The sequence below is a fragment of the Pseudonaja textilis genome, chromosome Z (genome assembly GCF_049901715.1).
Source record: "Pseudonaja textilis isolate UNSWEBS1 chromosome Z, rPseTex1.2, whole genome shotgun sequence".
Lineage (NCBI taxonomy): Eukaryota > Metazoa > Chordata > Lepidosauria > Squamata > Elapidae > Pseudonaja > Pseudonaja textilis.
The window spans coordinates 114,979,777-114,996,966 of record NC_142008.1 but is presented as its reverse complement, the minus strand read 5'-3'; the positions used below and the strand labels follow the sequence as shown (position 1 = coordinate 114,996,966).

At 39.3% G+C, this 17,190-nt stretch overlaps 2 pseudogenes; both read right to left on the bottom strand.

Moving 5' to 3' along the window:
- Positions 1-607: 607 nt before the first annotated feature.
- LOC148124301 (vomeronasal type-2 receptor 26-like) lies at positions 608-2,952 on the bottom strand (annotated as a pseudogene).
- Positions 2,953-3,887: 935 nt separating this feature from the next.
- LOC113449916 (vomeronasal type-2 receptor 26-like) lies at positions 3,888-14,095 on the bottom strand (annotated as a pseudogene).
- Between the last annotated feature and the right edge of the window lie 3,095 nt (positions 14,096-17,190).

Here is a 17,190-nt window from a genome sequence, read left to right as displayed (position 1 = left end):
AAAATAAAAAGAACAATACAGACCAACTGGCAGATGCTCTAAAAGTTCAGTTTTATGTTATTGTGTTTATATTGTTCCTATAAAAATCCATGGTTAGATTCAATTTATTTATTTCATAATATCACCCATTCTTCCTTATCTTTTCCCAATATTCTTAGCCTTGCTCTAGAGTTTTTTATGTGGACTGGTGCAAAGATGAGGTTCACTTCTTTTCTATTTGTTGTGGTGCTAAGACAGTCTAATTATTCCAATTCCACCTTTCAGAATTCCACCAAAATATTGACATGTATGTTGTTGTATGTTGTTGGACTAGAAATCAAATTTTTCTGAAAATCAATCTTTTCTACATAACATTTTGGACACTGAATATTTGGCATAATATTACAAGTAACTCAAGGAAAATATATGTAACCCTTTCTGCCTTTTCCAAACAAACTATTCTACCTCTGAAATAAAGAATGAGTTGTCATTCTTTATGGAGTGCTTATGTTATTCATGGTTATTTTGAGAAGAAGGATTGATTCTGAACTAATTTTACCAAACTGAAAGCAGAATAATGTTTGATCTAGAGAGAGAAGCTTACTAAAGAAATAAATAAAACAGGAATTCAGTTTTCTTTCTTTATTAGCTTTTCCTTTCTGTTCAAATCAGGCCTCATAACAATAATATAGCATTTGGGGAAAAAGATGAAGCCAAGTAATCCAGCTGCAGAAGCCATGTACTTTCCCTTGGTGCTCAGATAGGTGGGAACGAACATCACCCAGACACTACAAAAGAGAAACATGCTGAAGGTGATAAATTTGGCTTCATTAAAGCTATCAGGTAATTTCCTGGCTAGGAAGGCCACTGTGAAGCTGATGGCTGCCAAGAACCCCATAAAGGTAAAGACAATGTAAAACATGATAGCTGAGCCTTCATTACATTCCAGGACAATTTCTTCAGGCATGTCTGAATCTGGGCATGGGGGAGGTATTGCCAGCCACACATTACAAATAGTTACTTGCACCAAAGTTCAAGACAGGACAATAATGTTAACTAGCCTTTTCCCAACCCATTTTCTGATTCTGGAGCCTGGTTTGGTGGCCATGAAAGCAAGGACCACTATGGTTGTCTTCCCCAATATACAAGAAATTGCTATAGAGAAGATGATGCCAACAGCAATTTGTCTTATGAGACATGTTACTTGGTCAGGTTGGCCAACAAAAAGTAAAGTACAAAGGAAGGAGAGGAGGAGAACAACTAGAAGACTACAGGTCAGGTTCCTGTTGTTAGCTTTGACAATGGGAGAGTCCTGCTGTTTAATGAAGATCCCCAGTATTATGGTTGAGATCAAAGAAAAGAAGAAAGCTTCCCTGTGTCAAGGTGATTCCCAAGGGTTCTTTATAAGAAAAGGTTATATTTTTTTTAATGCAAAGCACCTGCACCTTGTTAGGATAGTTTTCTTCAGGACATGAGAAACAGTCATCTGAATCTAGAAGAGGAAATAGAGTTGTCAAACACATTAGAATTCAGAATTTGCACAGTCTTTCCCAACTTTCAGATGAAGCCTATTTCAGTGCATAGAATTTCCAGGCTTGGAATTTTTTTTATCAAATCTATATGAAAGGTTGTAGACCAGGAAAGTTATATAAATAAATTGGGTAAGAAGAGAAGCATAGTAATTACTCTGATTTTATTTAGTAAGTGATTTATCAAAGATTCATATTGCCCATGTAGATCACTTTAAGAATAATTGTCAAGTAAGTTTTGCACATTTTATTACCTTTCTTGCCATAATTGTTAAGTGAATCATTGTAGTTGTACAGTGCTTCAAAACAATGTATATATTCAGTGACTATGCTTACTTTAATATAAAAGGCAGTCCTTTATTTCCAAAAACATGCCTTTAGATTTATTTATTTTTCAAAAAACTGATTTTTGTCCTTCTATATGCCTCATTTAATTCTTTTGTACAATAAGTGCCATATAATCCAGTCTCCTACACTCATTGGAAAAATATGGAAATAGAATCATTTTTTCAAAATAAATTACACATTCTGTTTTATTTTTGATATTTCCTATTAAAAATGAATTTTTAAAGTTATTACTTGGTTTTGCTCTTGAATTTTCCATTCTAAAAGAAAAATTATTGACCTTCGGAGTTAATAGACATCAACAGTTCTTCCATGGTATCTTTTACCTGTCTGATTGGCAATTTTCCCTTCTGGGCAACGAAGGCATTTATAACAGCAAAAAGGTTTCCCTTCAATTTTGATCTTGCTGTAACCCAAGGAACAATTATCATTGCACAAAGAAAGAGGTTGAGTCTGTTAATAAATGAAAGTAAAATACATTTAGAAATTAAGCATTAATCTAAGAAATTATAATCTTCAAGGTATCTGCCCTTTCAGTTTTGTATTAGAATTTTGCAAACTTCCATTCTGGTGTGCATGATCGGTTTATTTCATAAAATATTTCTTGTCATAATAAATCATGTAAATGGAAAATTCTCTTATTCCACACATAGATCTCAAAGATTAGGGCTACTTAGCTCAGAGCTTGGAGTTTATTAAGCTACTATTTCTTACAGAAAATTCTCTTCAAAGTCTTCTGCATCAAGATATATTGCTTTTCATTTAACTTATTTATTAATAATGTTCAACTATTGAAAAAAACTTGCCAGAATAGCTGTAACATCAATGCAACCCTTGAAAAATGAATAGATGATACCTGATTAAAAAGATTGGCCCACACAATGTTATCTGCTGATAGAGAGAGAAGGCTTTCTAGTTGAGCTGATGGATTTACTTTTCCAACTTTGATCTTAAGAAAGGATTGATTTGGGAAAGTAACCCAGTTGATAATGTCAAAGCCAGCTGCAACCTTCCCATTCTGGTCAAAGAAAATTTTTTCTCCAGGGCTGTTGTTAAATGAGACTTTTCTTAGGTAGTGGTGAAGCTCAAGGGAAGAACATCACTGAAATTAATATGCAGAAATGGCAAAAATAAACAGCAATAACATTTCAAAATATATTATTGCACTCTGATCCATCAGCTCCATCCACAGCAGAAGAAGAAATATCAAAAGAATCAGGGAAGTACTAACAACCCTTGTTTCAATTTTTATCACCCAAAGATACATGCCTCCATTACCAGAATTTTCATTCTCAGAGTCTAAACCCACCAACATATTGTCTTGTTCTTCTCTCTCATATTTATCCACCTAACTAGAATTAGCTTGACTGTGCTTTTCAACACTCTCTAAGTGGTTTACAGAGTCAGTATATTGCCCCAAACAATTTGGGTCCTCATTTTACTGATCTTAGAAGGCTGAGACAACCTTGAGTCTTTCACGATCAAACTCCTGGCAGTGACCAATGGGTTAGCTTACAATACTTCAGGGTAAGTTATGTCCTTTCAAAATTCTCTATGTGTTAGAGAAAAAGCGTGTGCATCATTTTCCTTAATGTTTCCAAGGAGGGAGAACTTCTCTTACTATTCCTAAAATTTAGGAATCCTTTTTTAGTTTCATACATTGTAATTAGTAAACTTAATTACATTAAATTACAATTAGGTTGATTAATTAGAATGTAATTAAACAATGCCAGGGAGAAGGCATACCCATTTTAATCAGCAGTTATTACCGTAATTGTAAATTTAAAAACCAGAAATAGTATCACTTATTTATAACATTATAGAAAGACCTGAATACAAACTTGAATACAAAGGAATAAAATACCTGGGTGATAAAGAAACATTCTGGGAGAAATCAACCACTTGAGATAGGATGGTGAGATATGTACATTCTGATCCATCTAAGTTATTTTTTCACCTTATATTTAAATGGGTTTTTACCTACTTTGTGTACCGTTGTAGACATGGAAGCAAAATCACCTGCTAAATTAATAACTACAGGAGATTACCTGCCATCCTTGATGACATGGGTACCATACTCGTAACATGGGTACCAGCTATTGCTCTGCATTTGGAGTAGGAAGTAAGCATGGTTTGGAGAGTGTGTGCCACAGCATAGACTGCATTCTAGATACTGTAGGTTTGCCCACTCAATTCAAAAACAGAGTGTGGAAGGGTCTCCAGCTTCTCTTCCCCAGTGCAGCTTTTCTCTGATTCTTGGTTTAAACTGGACTTTGAGAAAAAATATTCAAAGGCTTGTTCCCAAAAGATCCTTGAAAAACTGTCCTTCTCTTCTGGAACATTGTTTCCCATCTGAAAAATTCTACTGAATCCTAATAATTCTTTTGATGCAACTGTGAAAGAAAAAGCCCATGGATGAAGTCCATACTTCTGTCTTTTTGGAATGGGACAGAAGTGTATTTCATCTGGGCCAGGAAAATCCAAACTTTGTCTTTTTTCTCCACTACTGTGTCCACAATTTCTGAAACAGAGGAAATCATTCTTAAAAATGGCATCAACTGGTTTTCAGAATGTACAATGACAACACTGGAGGTACTTGTCATAATGACTCTGTATATTTTAATAAAATTATTCAGTAGTTCTCCAATCTCATTTGAAAATGTTTCTGTTGGAAACTCTTCAATGTAATCAAAACAGATTCCATTCTGTGAAAATATAAGAAGCTCCTCCCTCAGAAATCTTTCATCAATCTCATTTTCTTGAAAAATTATCCCAATCCACATCCACCTAAAATGCAACAGAAATTGGAGAATTCCCATAATTTGAAGTTGTTCATTTGGAAACATATGATGAAAGAAGACTTCATGAATTATGTTATCAATCACTGGAGCAGAGCCATATGCAAGCTAATAAGAAATATAAAAGAGAAAATAAAATGTCATTTTTTTCCAAGGGACTTTTGGAAGCAAACCTTCAGATGTTCTTTCACGAAATTCACAAAAGCAGAGGTAGTATGGGGAATGTTACAAAAGAAAACATTTTTATTAAACATAATTTAATACACTTGAATATAGCTCATCAGTCTGGAACCTGCATTATGTATCTGATATTAATACAGTGGAGAAAGTCCAGAAATATTTCACAAGAAGAGTTCTCCACTCCTCTACTCATTGCAGAATACCTTATGCCACCAGATTCAAAATTCTAGATCTAGAAAACTAGAACTACGCCGCCTTTGATCTGATCTAAGTATAGTATATAAAATCATGCATTTCAATGTCCTGTGTCAATGAATACTTCAGCTTCAACCGTAACAATACAAAAGCAAACAATAGATACAAACTCAAGGTTAATCACACCAAACTTGTTTCCAGGAAATACGACTTCAGCAACAGAGTGGTCGATGTCTGGAATACTCTACCTGCCTCTGTAGTTTCTTCCCCAAACCCCAAAAACTTTAACCTTAGACTGTCTACTATTGACCTCACCCCTTTCCTGAGAGGTCTGTAGGGGGCGTGCATAAGCTCACCAATGTGCCTACTACCCCTGTCCTATTGTTTCTTTTATTTTTCTTATTCGTATCCATTTCATGTATTCATAATTATGTTTATACTTATATCTGTTATCTTATAATCTCTTGACAAAATAAAATAAATAATTTTTTAGGAGAGTCAAAAGAAAGGAGGGGGCCAATAATTGTAGAATTGTAGGTTTGATTTTAGTCTTTGATGTAGCCCATACAAGAAGCAAAACAATGAATAATAACTCTAGCTTTATTGTAAGATTATATTAATAATATCTTGCAGGATCTCATTCTATCGTGATTTCACAAAGTTTATTATATAAGAGTAGAAATTCAACACATAGTTGTCCAACTTTCCTTAAAAACAGTGATGGAACACCCCTAACTCCAAGAGACAGTCTGGTTTTCTACCTAATATGAAACTTTCATGGAAAGTAGCAGAGAAATTCTTAGAAGTAAATCTGAAAAGTCTGTTATCAGTTCAAGAGGATTTGTCCTATTTCCTATTTTGTAAAGTGGAAACAAGTGTCTATGGAGGTCATAGTTGTCCCAACAGTAATTTTTCAAAAGGCAACTGGAAATGAAAAAGAAAATGAGAAAACAAAGATGTTTTGCTCTCATCCATAAATTCCATCAGATCGACCCCACCATGCTGCCCTAACTAATGAAACTTCTTAGATGAGAAGTGAAATGTCTTCTTCATTAAGGACAAAAACAGTCCTTGTTGCCTTTTGAAAAAGCACCTTTGAGGCAAAGTGGAGACAATATAGCTTTTCACAAAATGCTTTGAGTATTTTCTGCAAATTAGTACAAGAAAATTTGAAAGTGTTTTGTGACCAAATTTCACTTACGTTCAGATTGCCATTAATTACAAGCAAAAGAGAAAGGCATACATCACTTAGTTTCTTGGGCAAATCTTACCTGTGGAACTTGTAAATGCTCAGTATGTCTGCCATAACTCGAGAGATATGAGAATTGGGTCCAGCAAGAACACATACTAAATTTTGGTGGATGTTACACCTGTAGTTAGGGATGAAACTGTCATGTGAAGAAAGAAGCTCCATAGAAGCAAGATATGTCCATGATGCCATGAAATAGCTGTTAGATGCACCAAAGCTCAGAGTGATATTTGCAGTAATGAATCAGCCTCAAATGGTCTTGGCATACGCCAGACCTCATGTAGGCAATGTCTTTGATACATGCCAGGCCTCACGTAGGCTGAAAGCAGGTATCAGGAACAAAGAACATCACCCAGGTAAAACAGGTATCAGGAACAAAAGAACGACACCAGAAGCTACTAACTGGACTGCAGACGCTGATTGGTTACTTTGTATCCATTAAACACTGTGATTGGATGCTACAATGTATCCACTAAAACTTTTACTCTTATGTTGATGAGATAAAACTTTCTCCTTTGTGATGTATCCCCATGTGTATTCAATAAAAGAGCTTCCCCGAGCGGGGTCCAGGCAAGATAGAACCAGCCTGGTGTCTTTCTTGATGTATTCGATGACTCAGTGAGAAGCCTTCCAAATGCAGAGAAAAGCCGCATCTGGTGACCCCGACGTGAACCACTAAAAGGAAATGGGCGCATCTGCCTTCGACCTCCCATCTCACCTGGCCGGCCGAGCCAGTTGCAACGCAGGGACGCCGTCTTGTGCCACAGATCCCTCCCCAGAAATCTTCCCCAAAGAAGACATCCTCCCTTCAGGTGAGTATGGGCAGGAAATTCTCCAAAGCGCAGATAGCACATCTGCAGGAATTGGGGGAATTAACGAAGAGCTCAATTCTCATTCTTAGGAATCAGGGCAAAATGCTCCCGGTTCCAACTAAGAAGGACCTTGTTACCCTTTTGACTTACATTTACACGCAGTGTCCGGCTTATCCGGAAAAAGGGTCCTTAAAAGTCTCCACATGGCAACGTTTGGGTGACTATTTTCATGATACTCCCAGAGCTCCGCCAAAGATTTTAACCACCTGGCAAATAGTTATGGAATGTTTAAAAATTCATAGCTCAGCGCTGACTAGTGCCAGTGCCCCCCCCCATGGAGGCCCCCCCTTATGCAACTGAAGCCAAAACCAAAGACGCCTCCCATTAGAAGCCTCCTCCCCCTCTGCTCCTGACCCCTTAAGTCCTCCCAAGTTAAATCCAGCAGAGGATCAAACACCCATGGGGGCGGTCGCGCAAGCCATGGCGCAGGGGCACAGAGAGGGCTCTCTTACCCTGGAGGAGCTCTCCCTCTGTCCCGTGGAATATGTGGGGGATTGAGCCGGAAATATGGTGCCTAGACTTGAGCCCTTATCCATGAAATTAATCAGAGATTTAAAACAAGCTGTGGCCATGTACGGCATTCAGGCACCATATGTCAGAGGCTTCATCAATACCATCAGCACCTCTTTTTTTATGTTACCCCAAGATTGGAAAGACCTTTTCCGAATGATACTGACAGGACCGCAGTATGTTGTTTGGGAGTCAGACTTTCGTGCTGAGGCTGAAAAGGTTGCTCACAATCATGGCTTGAAAGCAGATCAAATTTTTGGTATGGGCCGATTCACGGACTTAACAGCCCAGATCACAATCCCACAATGAGTTCTTGCCCTTGTCAGTATCATAGCTATCAGAGCCCTTGATAAGGTCGATGATCCTGCCTCTGGCACCATAGGATCTTTTTCTAAAATTACTCAAGACTCACATCAGCCTTACGCCGAATTCATAGAGGAGCTTCAAAAGGCAATTCAAAGGCAAATCTCAAACGGAGAAGCCCACAAGGAGCTTCTGTTGAAACTGGCCTTTGAAAATGCAAATGAGGATTGCAAGAGGATTCTGAAGCCTCTGGCTGCCCGAGGGGGGGCTTCCCTCTCGGACTATTTAAAGGCTTGCAGAATCGTGGGAACTGTTTCCTACAATATGGAGCATCTGGCCATGGCCCTGCAGCAAGCAAATTCTCAAAACAGGCCAGCTGGAAATTGCTTCAATTGTGGGAAACCAGGCCACTTCAAAGCACAATGTAGGACTAGGGACAATGCACAAAACAACAATAAGCCAAAAACTATTTGCCCAAGATGCAAAAAAGGGGTACCACTGGGCAAACCAGTGTCGCAGCAGTGCCCCCCCAACCACAGGGAAACTAGAAGGGGGGCGATCAGCCAGCCCCACTCCAAAGGCTGACAGCATATCTTTCCAATTAATTGCCTCTGAAGATATGGAAATTGACATCTCAGGCACTGTGTATTTTCTCCCCACATGTCTGAAAACGATCCCTCCTGCCATGACGCCCCTCGTTATTTATCCCATTCGGGACCTCATGGCAAAAGGAATTATTGCATCTCTGTTTCTGAGAGATCCCGATGACTTTTCCTCAGTTGCCATGGCAGTAATTGGAAATACTCCCACGAAATTTAGCAAGGGAGAACTAGTGGCAACCACTGTTTCAGTACCTGCTAAAATTGAAGATGCTTGGGCATTCACTGTCCATCAAACTATGGAACAAGCCAGGCCTGTGTTACAATTCACAATCCGTGACAAAGTCTTTTCGGGTCTCTTAGATACTGGAGCTGACGTAAGTGTCATCCGAACGGCTGAGTGGCCAGACGATTGGCCCCTGGAAACTGTGCTGAGGAGTTCAGCACACCCACCATAGCAAACACTGGCTACCGGTGAGTTCCTCTAACGTCTCTCGCACTGCCTACCTCCAACCCTTGGTTCTTCCACTGCATACTAACCTGTGGGGCCGTGATCTTATGTCTGAACTTAATGCAAAACTCATTATAGACTAATGGCATCTTCTGCTGGAACACCACTGCATCTACAACTAAAAACCACAGAGCCTGTTTGGGTGGATCAATGGCCCCTCACTATAGATAAACTAGAGGCCTTGCAATCACTTGTCCAGGACCAAATTGTCAAAGGGCATGTTGAACCATCTGTTAGCCCATATAACACCCCCATTTTTGTCATAAAGAAAAAATCAGGAAAATGGAGGCTCTTACATGACTTAAGGGCTGTGAATTTGATTATAAAACCAATGGGGGCATTACAATGTGGTCTTCCAATATCATCCCTGAAAAATTTGATCTCATGGTTATTGACTTAAAGGACTGCTTCTTTTCTATCCCGTTGCATGAACAAGATCGTGTCTTATTTGCCTTTACTCTACCTCGTTTAAATAACTCCTCTCCCTCCTCTCGCTTTCAATGGAAAGTCCTACCTCAAGGCATGCTCAATAGCCCCACCATGTGTCAATACTACGTAAATAATGTCCTATTACCCTATCGTTCTGCCTTTCCACAATTTCTGATATATCATTACATGGACGACATCCTTGTTGCTGCTCCTGGACCTCTGGGTACAGTGTTTGCTTCATTTTCTTTCCTGAAAGCCGTTCTCGCAAAAAGGAGGTTTGCACATAGCACCTGAAAATGTACAGGTACTAACTCCCTATGCATATCTGGGCTATAAAATGCTTTCAACTACTGCCTATCCTTCACTCCCCTCTCTTTCTCTGCCTCCTCAACCCACCCTAGTTCAACTTCAGCAATATCTGGGCATCATAAATTGGGCCCGACCTTTCCTGTCACTAACCACTGATATTCTTTCCCTGCTATTTGAAGCTCTTACTTGGGGAAAAAAGCCCACTGACAAAATATCCTTGCAGCAACCTCAGCTTCAAGCATTAACTCAGATAGAAGAGAATATCTGTAGGGTATGGGTGGATAGAGCCGCTGCCAATACTCCTTTGGATGTGGTCATCCTAGCCACCCCGAGGCTCATGACTGCAGCAGTGACCCAAAAGGATCAAAAACTCCACATCATAGAGTGGATCCATCTCTCCCATACACCACGATGCTCCATCACCTCCAAATCAGCCCAGTTAGCTCAATTAATCATAAAGGGCAGGAGCCATGCAAAATTGCTTATGGGAATAGATGTCTCCACACTCTTTATCCCTTTTTTGCTGCAAATATGGGAACCTCTATTCCAAAATTCCCAGGAGCTTCAGTTTGCTTTAGCTGACTGGCCTGGACTAGTCTCCTGCTGCCCGCCCACTGATCCACGTTTTCAGATCATTTGGACAATACCCATCTCCTTCTCCTCTCCCATCAGCAAAGAGCCTTTGGTCAATGCCTTGACTATATTCGCTGATGGCAGTAAAGAACGAGGGGCATGTGCTTGGCAAAGAAATGGGGTGTGGCACACAAAAACCACCCCTGCACAGACATCACCACAAAGGGCTGAACTTGCTGCAACCGTACTAGTCCTCCAGAATTTTAATGAACACCTCAACCTGATCTTAGACAGCCTATATGTTACCCAAATAATTTCTACTATCCACGATTCTTACCTCTCTCCCACTATTGATAAAAAGCTTCTCTCTCTTTTTGTTATGTTGCAACAGCTTGTTGCACAGCGTCAGCACCCTCTCTTTGTAGCACACATTCGCAGCCACCAGCCTTTCCCAGGAATCCTCCAGGGAGGTAATGATGTGGCTGATCAAGCAGCTGCAGGTATTATGACCACGCACACATTAACTCCTTGGGAAAGTCATTCTTACTTTCATCAAAAGCCCTTTGAAACATTTTAAAGCCCTCATGAAACATTTTAACCTTACTATGGCAGAAGCCTCAGCCATTAGACAGCAGTGCCCCACCTGCAGTCAGCAAGCCCATTCTATTCCCTTGGGGGTAAATCCCCGTGGGTTGAAAGCCTGTGTAATATGGCAAATGGACGTTACTCAGTTTCCTCCATTTGCCACCTGGAAGTATCTACATGTTACAATAGATACTTATTCAGGATTTATAATGGCGACCCCGCAGAGAGAAGAAGCCTCTAAACATGTCATTAACCACTGCATTCGCACCTTTGCATCGTTGGGACACCCAAATGAAATAAAAACAGACAATGGTCCTGCATACACTAGTACAGCTATGTCAGAATTTTGCACTAAGTGGCAAATCACCCACAAATTTGGGATCCCTTATAATTGTCAGGGACAAGCCCTGGTGGAGAGAGCCAATTTAACATTAAAAACAGCACTAAAATGACATCTGACCAAAGGGGAAAAGCCCCTTGGCCTCCCAGCGATGCAAAACACCCTTAATCTCTGTCTTTATACACTTAATTTCCTCAATCTCTCTGGCACCCCTGCTACGACAGCAGTGGAACAACACTTTTCCTCCCCCCCCCTGACTCTCCCAAACCACAGGTATACTACTGCCAACTGCCAGACCCTACTTGGAAGGGTCCTGCTGATCACCTCACCTGAGGTCGTGGCTATGCAGCTATCCAGCTTCCAGATCATGTCCTGTGGGTTCCTGGATGGCACATCAGACCATACCACCCCAAGGTAGAAAAATCAACACCTGCAGATATATCAACATGATCCGTTCTGTTGCCTTGCTGACCCTCCTCCTCCTCCTTCTTGCTGCACATGCATCCAAGGTGTCCATTCCATCTCAAGTAATGTACTTTACACCAGATACTCCTCTCCTGCTGACCTGCACCACATCCTGGGACATTTCCCCCCCTTATCTCAGATGATCAACACTTCCTCAGCCATGGCTCCACATCCCCAGCAACGCCTCTTTCCAGATCAACACCTTTGAACATCCTCCTTGGACTACACTCCTCATACTTCATCCTACTGCAACCACCTACTACTGCTCCGGTCGATGCCTCTATGATTCCATACGCAACACTTAGGATTCCTGGACAGTCCTCAGACCTCACTCACCTCTTTGTCATCGCAGACAGCTCATGAGTCAGTCTGACATCCATATTCAGAACCCCCCTTTGCTGCATCGGGCTAAAAGGTCGCAAAACCCCACCAAGCCAGATGATTCTACCCCCTGCTTGACCAAAACCACGCAAGCAGGCTTCACTCAACTAACTCTTATTTACCATACCCAGCAACCACAGAAGTGCCTTCCTACTGGAAAAACTTGCCAAAATAACGGGACTATGTACCATCTATGCAAAATGAACTCCAAAACTGTTTGTTATGACCCCAAGGCGGCCGTTCGCCTCAATGTTACCTTGTGGGCCGGACTTCCAAGGGCCTCTGGCAGAGCTGATCCTGAGGGGGAGGGAAAACTTTACTACCTAAATCACACCACTGTGCTAAAGGATGGTACTAACCCAATTGTTTTAATTTTTGATGTTTGCATTGCTTGTTCTAAACCAGGGGGATACTCTTGTGGGTCAGCCGATTGGAAAACCAGGTATGCTCACAATCATAAATATTTGTGTCCTACGCCCATCAATTGGGCCATAGGAAACCCTAATCAATGGATCCCTTGTGGGGGCTCCGTTGAGTGCTCAGGTTGGTCTTGTGTCTGTGATTACACTGGGGGAGGGTACTCAGGCTGCAATCATCTGTCACACTTCAAACGAGTATCAGGGTCTACCACAGACAATAAGGTAGAAATCACTATCTCCAGACAGCACCCCACCATGGATACTTATGGATATAGGACCCCCATATATATGCTTAATAGAATCATTCATTTACAAGCTGTCTTAGATTTAGCGGGCCAATGGATAGATAAGGCTCTAAACACTCTTGCAACTGCTACAGACAAATTACGTACAGCTGTCTACCAAAATCGCTTGGCTTTGGATTACATATTAGCCAAGGAAGGGGGGGCGGGGTATGTGGTAGGTTCAATCTCACAAATTGTTGCCTTCAAATTGACAAAGTTGGCAAAGTCGTAGCACAATTAACAACTGAGATGTGACAATTAACCTATAATCCTGATCAAGTATGGCAAGGTATTGACCTCAAGAATATGTTCAGCTCCTTGTTCCCAAAACTGCCAGGATTACAAGCTATAGTAGCTCTCATAGGTATGATTGCTGCTGGATGCATTATTCTTCCATGTGTATTATCAATTTTTGTTCGCACTATCTCCAATAATCTGTCATTGTTAGCAGAGAAGCACGCCATTGCACAGGTTAATGCTCTCTGGGAAAAGGAACCTCTGTACAAAGCCATACCCTCGGAAGACCCCGATATGAACATTTGCACGAGCTTTTGCATGGGCAATGACGAGGATCCAGAAGAAACTCCTCTGCATAAAACCAAAACAGAGGAGATGCAGTAATGAATCAGCCTCAAATGGTCTTGGCATATGCCAGACCTCACGTAGGCAATGTCTTCGATACATGCCAGGCCTCACATAGGCTGAAAGCAGGTATCAGGAACAAAGAAAATCACCCAGGTAAAACAGGTATCAGGAACAAAAGAACGACACCAGAAGCTATTAACTGGACTGCAGATGCTGATTGGTTACTTTGTATCCATTAAACTCTGTGATTGGATGCTACAATGAATCCACTAAAACTTTTACTCTTATGTTATGTTGAAGACAAGTATGGTCCTGCTTCTAGCCATTTATGATGAAATATGTAAATGATTTAATAGAATCTCTGAGCAGAGAAAGTTTAACTGAAAGGAGGTTTAAGATGTCTTACAATCATTTATGCCCTTCTCAAAATAAATTGACCTTTTAATCAGCCACATTTCAAAGTTGGTATAGTTAAGAAAAATATTTACATACAAAGGATTGTCAAGTAACTCTTCGGATGGATTCTTTTTGAAGGCGACCAGGTAGATATCATGTAAATCAATGAAATAATGCCACCAATGATGAGATCACCTGAATGATAAGATTTATATTTAATAGTAGGGTTATTGATGGTGCATTTATCATCATGGCACATAACTCGAGGAAACCATATTAACAGCCATAGTCTGAAGAGCAACTGAAGAGCAAATCTCAAATGTGCTTTGCCCAAATGATAATTGATATGGCTTCTGGATATAGAGTAATTTAACATTCTGGCTTTTTCTCTTGAATGATCTGAAAGAAGGGAAAATAGGAAAAATAGACTCATACAGCCTTGCTCTTCATGCCTCATATTTGAATATGTTTAGCAACAAAGACTAATAATAACATCAGTCTGGTTTGGAATTCTATTCACTGTGCTGTTGTAACTCCCTAGAGTTCAGGAAAACACAGCTTTCTGTGTAGCAGCAATTGGCAACAATTTCAAAAAAAGGTCATAATCAAAAGTAAAGAAAACCAAGAGAAATAAATACCAAGGGAAATAAATACTCAAATAAATAATATTAAAAAGAAAAATCTTTCCAGCTTTGCATTTGTATAAATGGAATGACATAGAATTCGTAGAATTTTGCACTTGTAGTAGGCTTCCAAAATGAGAAAACAGGCATATTCAATCAAAACTATTTCTGACAGATAATGAAACTTTTTGATTGAACATAACTGTTTTCTTCTTTTTAGAGTCTTAGATGATCGAGAGTTCATTACTCTTCTCCAGCAAACAGTTAACCTGTTTTACAAAATATATGGACAATACTATTGTTATAGTTGATTGATTCTACCTTGATTGTGGTGCTTACAAGAAGTCCATACATTTTTATTGACATTTTCAGAAATGGTTTCCATTCTGTTGTTCTTAGGGCCAAAAGGGAATGGCTGGATAAAATGTCTATGGAGATTCTCAGGTATCCAGGTCATGGTTGTCACAAAGGTGCTTTTTTCAAGAGACAACTGGAGTTTTTGGTTTTTCTTTGAATAAGTTTTGCTTTTCTTTGAATAAGTTTTGCTTCTCATCCAAGAAGCTTCTTCAGCTCTAACTGGATGATGGGGAATGGAAGAATTTATGCTCCTTGCAGACAGCTGGTCATTTGCATTCTTTTAGACAGCTGTTGAGGCCACCTGGAGGTTTACCTGTGTTGTCAGAGTCAACTAGTGCAAATGGGTGTGGAGCTTTCTTAGAACTGTTGAAAGTATGTTGGTGAGAGTGTGTAGTTCGGTTTTTTGGTGTTGTTCATCAGCTAAGCATTTTGTTCTGGAGATGAGTGTTTTGGCTATGGAATTGATCTGTGCTGGGTGGTGGTGTGAGAGTGCATGTAGATAGCGGTTTGTATGTGTTTTCTTCCGGTAGATGGTGTGTCCTAGGGAGCCATTGGATCTTTTGTATACCAAGACATCTAGGAAGGGAAGTTGATTGTTGGCTTCTGTTTCCATGGTGAATTGGAAATAAATACAAAACACTCATTTTGGTGGAAGCTTTGGAAATAACAGAGGAAAAGATGATGGATGGAGTAGATGAGATATATCGAGTTTTTACAAGATATGCAATGAGAAATAACCTACCAAGAGAGGTCCACATTAGATTTACAAAAAAAGCCATTAAAACACAAATATTACAAGTGGCAAGAGAGAAGATGTTGAAATATAAAGGCAAAGAGATTGTGGCTTTAAAACAAATACCTAGAAGAGTGAGAGAGAGGAGAAGAGAATATCAATTCCTGACCAAATTGTTACTGAAAAAGGAGGTGAATTACAGATGGCTGATTCCAGAAGGACTAATGCTTACATGGCAAGAACAGAGACATAGAATTGATTCAATTGAGAAAGCAGAACTATTCTATGCTGAATTTTTGGAAGGAGATAGGCAGAGGCAGAAAAGAGATCCCACCAATTGAATCCCAAGAGGACCAAATCGGGATCGAAAAAATGAAGGTGCGGTAGGTGGACAAGTGGAGATTAAAGAACAACGTGAACTAAGATCTACGAGAGCTACCAAACCTAATTACAAAATATAATCATGGAAGAGAGAAAAATTGATTTCAATGAATATAAATGGACTTAACTCAGCTGTTAAAAGAAGAAAAACCTTTCATAAATTAGAGAAATTAAAATTTGATATCATTTGTTTACAAGAAGTACAGATTAAAAAACAATATGAACAACTGTTGATACAGCCAAAATTAGGGAAAATATTTACTTCCTTGACTCAATGTAAGAAAAGAGGAGTGGTTTTATACATTAAAGAGACAATCCCAGCAAAATTGATTCATACTGATGTAGACGGAAGAGTACTAATGGTGGAAATAGTGGATAACAATACGAAAACACTCCTGATTTCAATACATGCTCCAAATGATAAACAAGAAGAATTTTACAAAAAATTACACATGAAAATAATTGAACTGGACTATATTAATATAGTTATGATGGGAGACTTCAATGGAATTGTGGACAATAAACTGGACTATGCAGCAGCAACAACAAAACAAAACAGAAAGACTCTCCCCAAATCCTTCTTCAAAATGATAGATGAATTAAATTTAAAAGATATATGGAGAGAAAGAAATGCTAAAACTAAAAAATATAGTTTTTATTCAAATAGACATTTATCATGGTCCAGAATAGATATGATTTGGATCTCAACAGAAATAATATCTAACATTCAAGAAATAAACATTGAAACAAGTACTTGGGCAGACCATAATCCAATGACAATTAAATGGAAAGGACAAAAAAGAAGATCGAGATGGACGCTAAACAATACCATTTTAAAGGAAAAAGACTTTGTACATTGGATGGAGAAAGAATTGGCCTTTTTCTTTAGAGAGAATAAAAAGAAGATACTTCAATTCAGAATGTTTGGGATACAATGAAGGCATCCGCTAGAGGCTTGATAATTGAGTATATAAGGAAAAAGAACATCAAGAAGAGGCAAACCATCAATGTTTTAGAAGATGAGCATAAAAGACTTGAAAAAGAATTTTAAAAAAAGCCACAGAAAAAGGACATTAAACTAAAATTGAATATAATTAAACATAAAATGGGTCAAACAAAGAAAGAAGAATTGGCACAGAAAATTAGAAGTGCTAAACAGAATTACTTTGAAGATGCAAATAGACCAGGTAGATGGTTAGCATACAAATTGAGAAAAGAGAAAGAATCAAGGAAAATACTACAGTTAATAGATGATCAAGG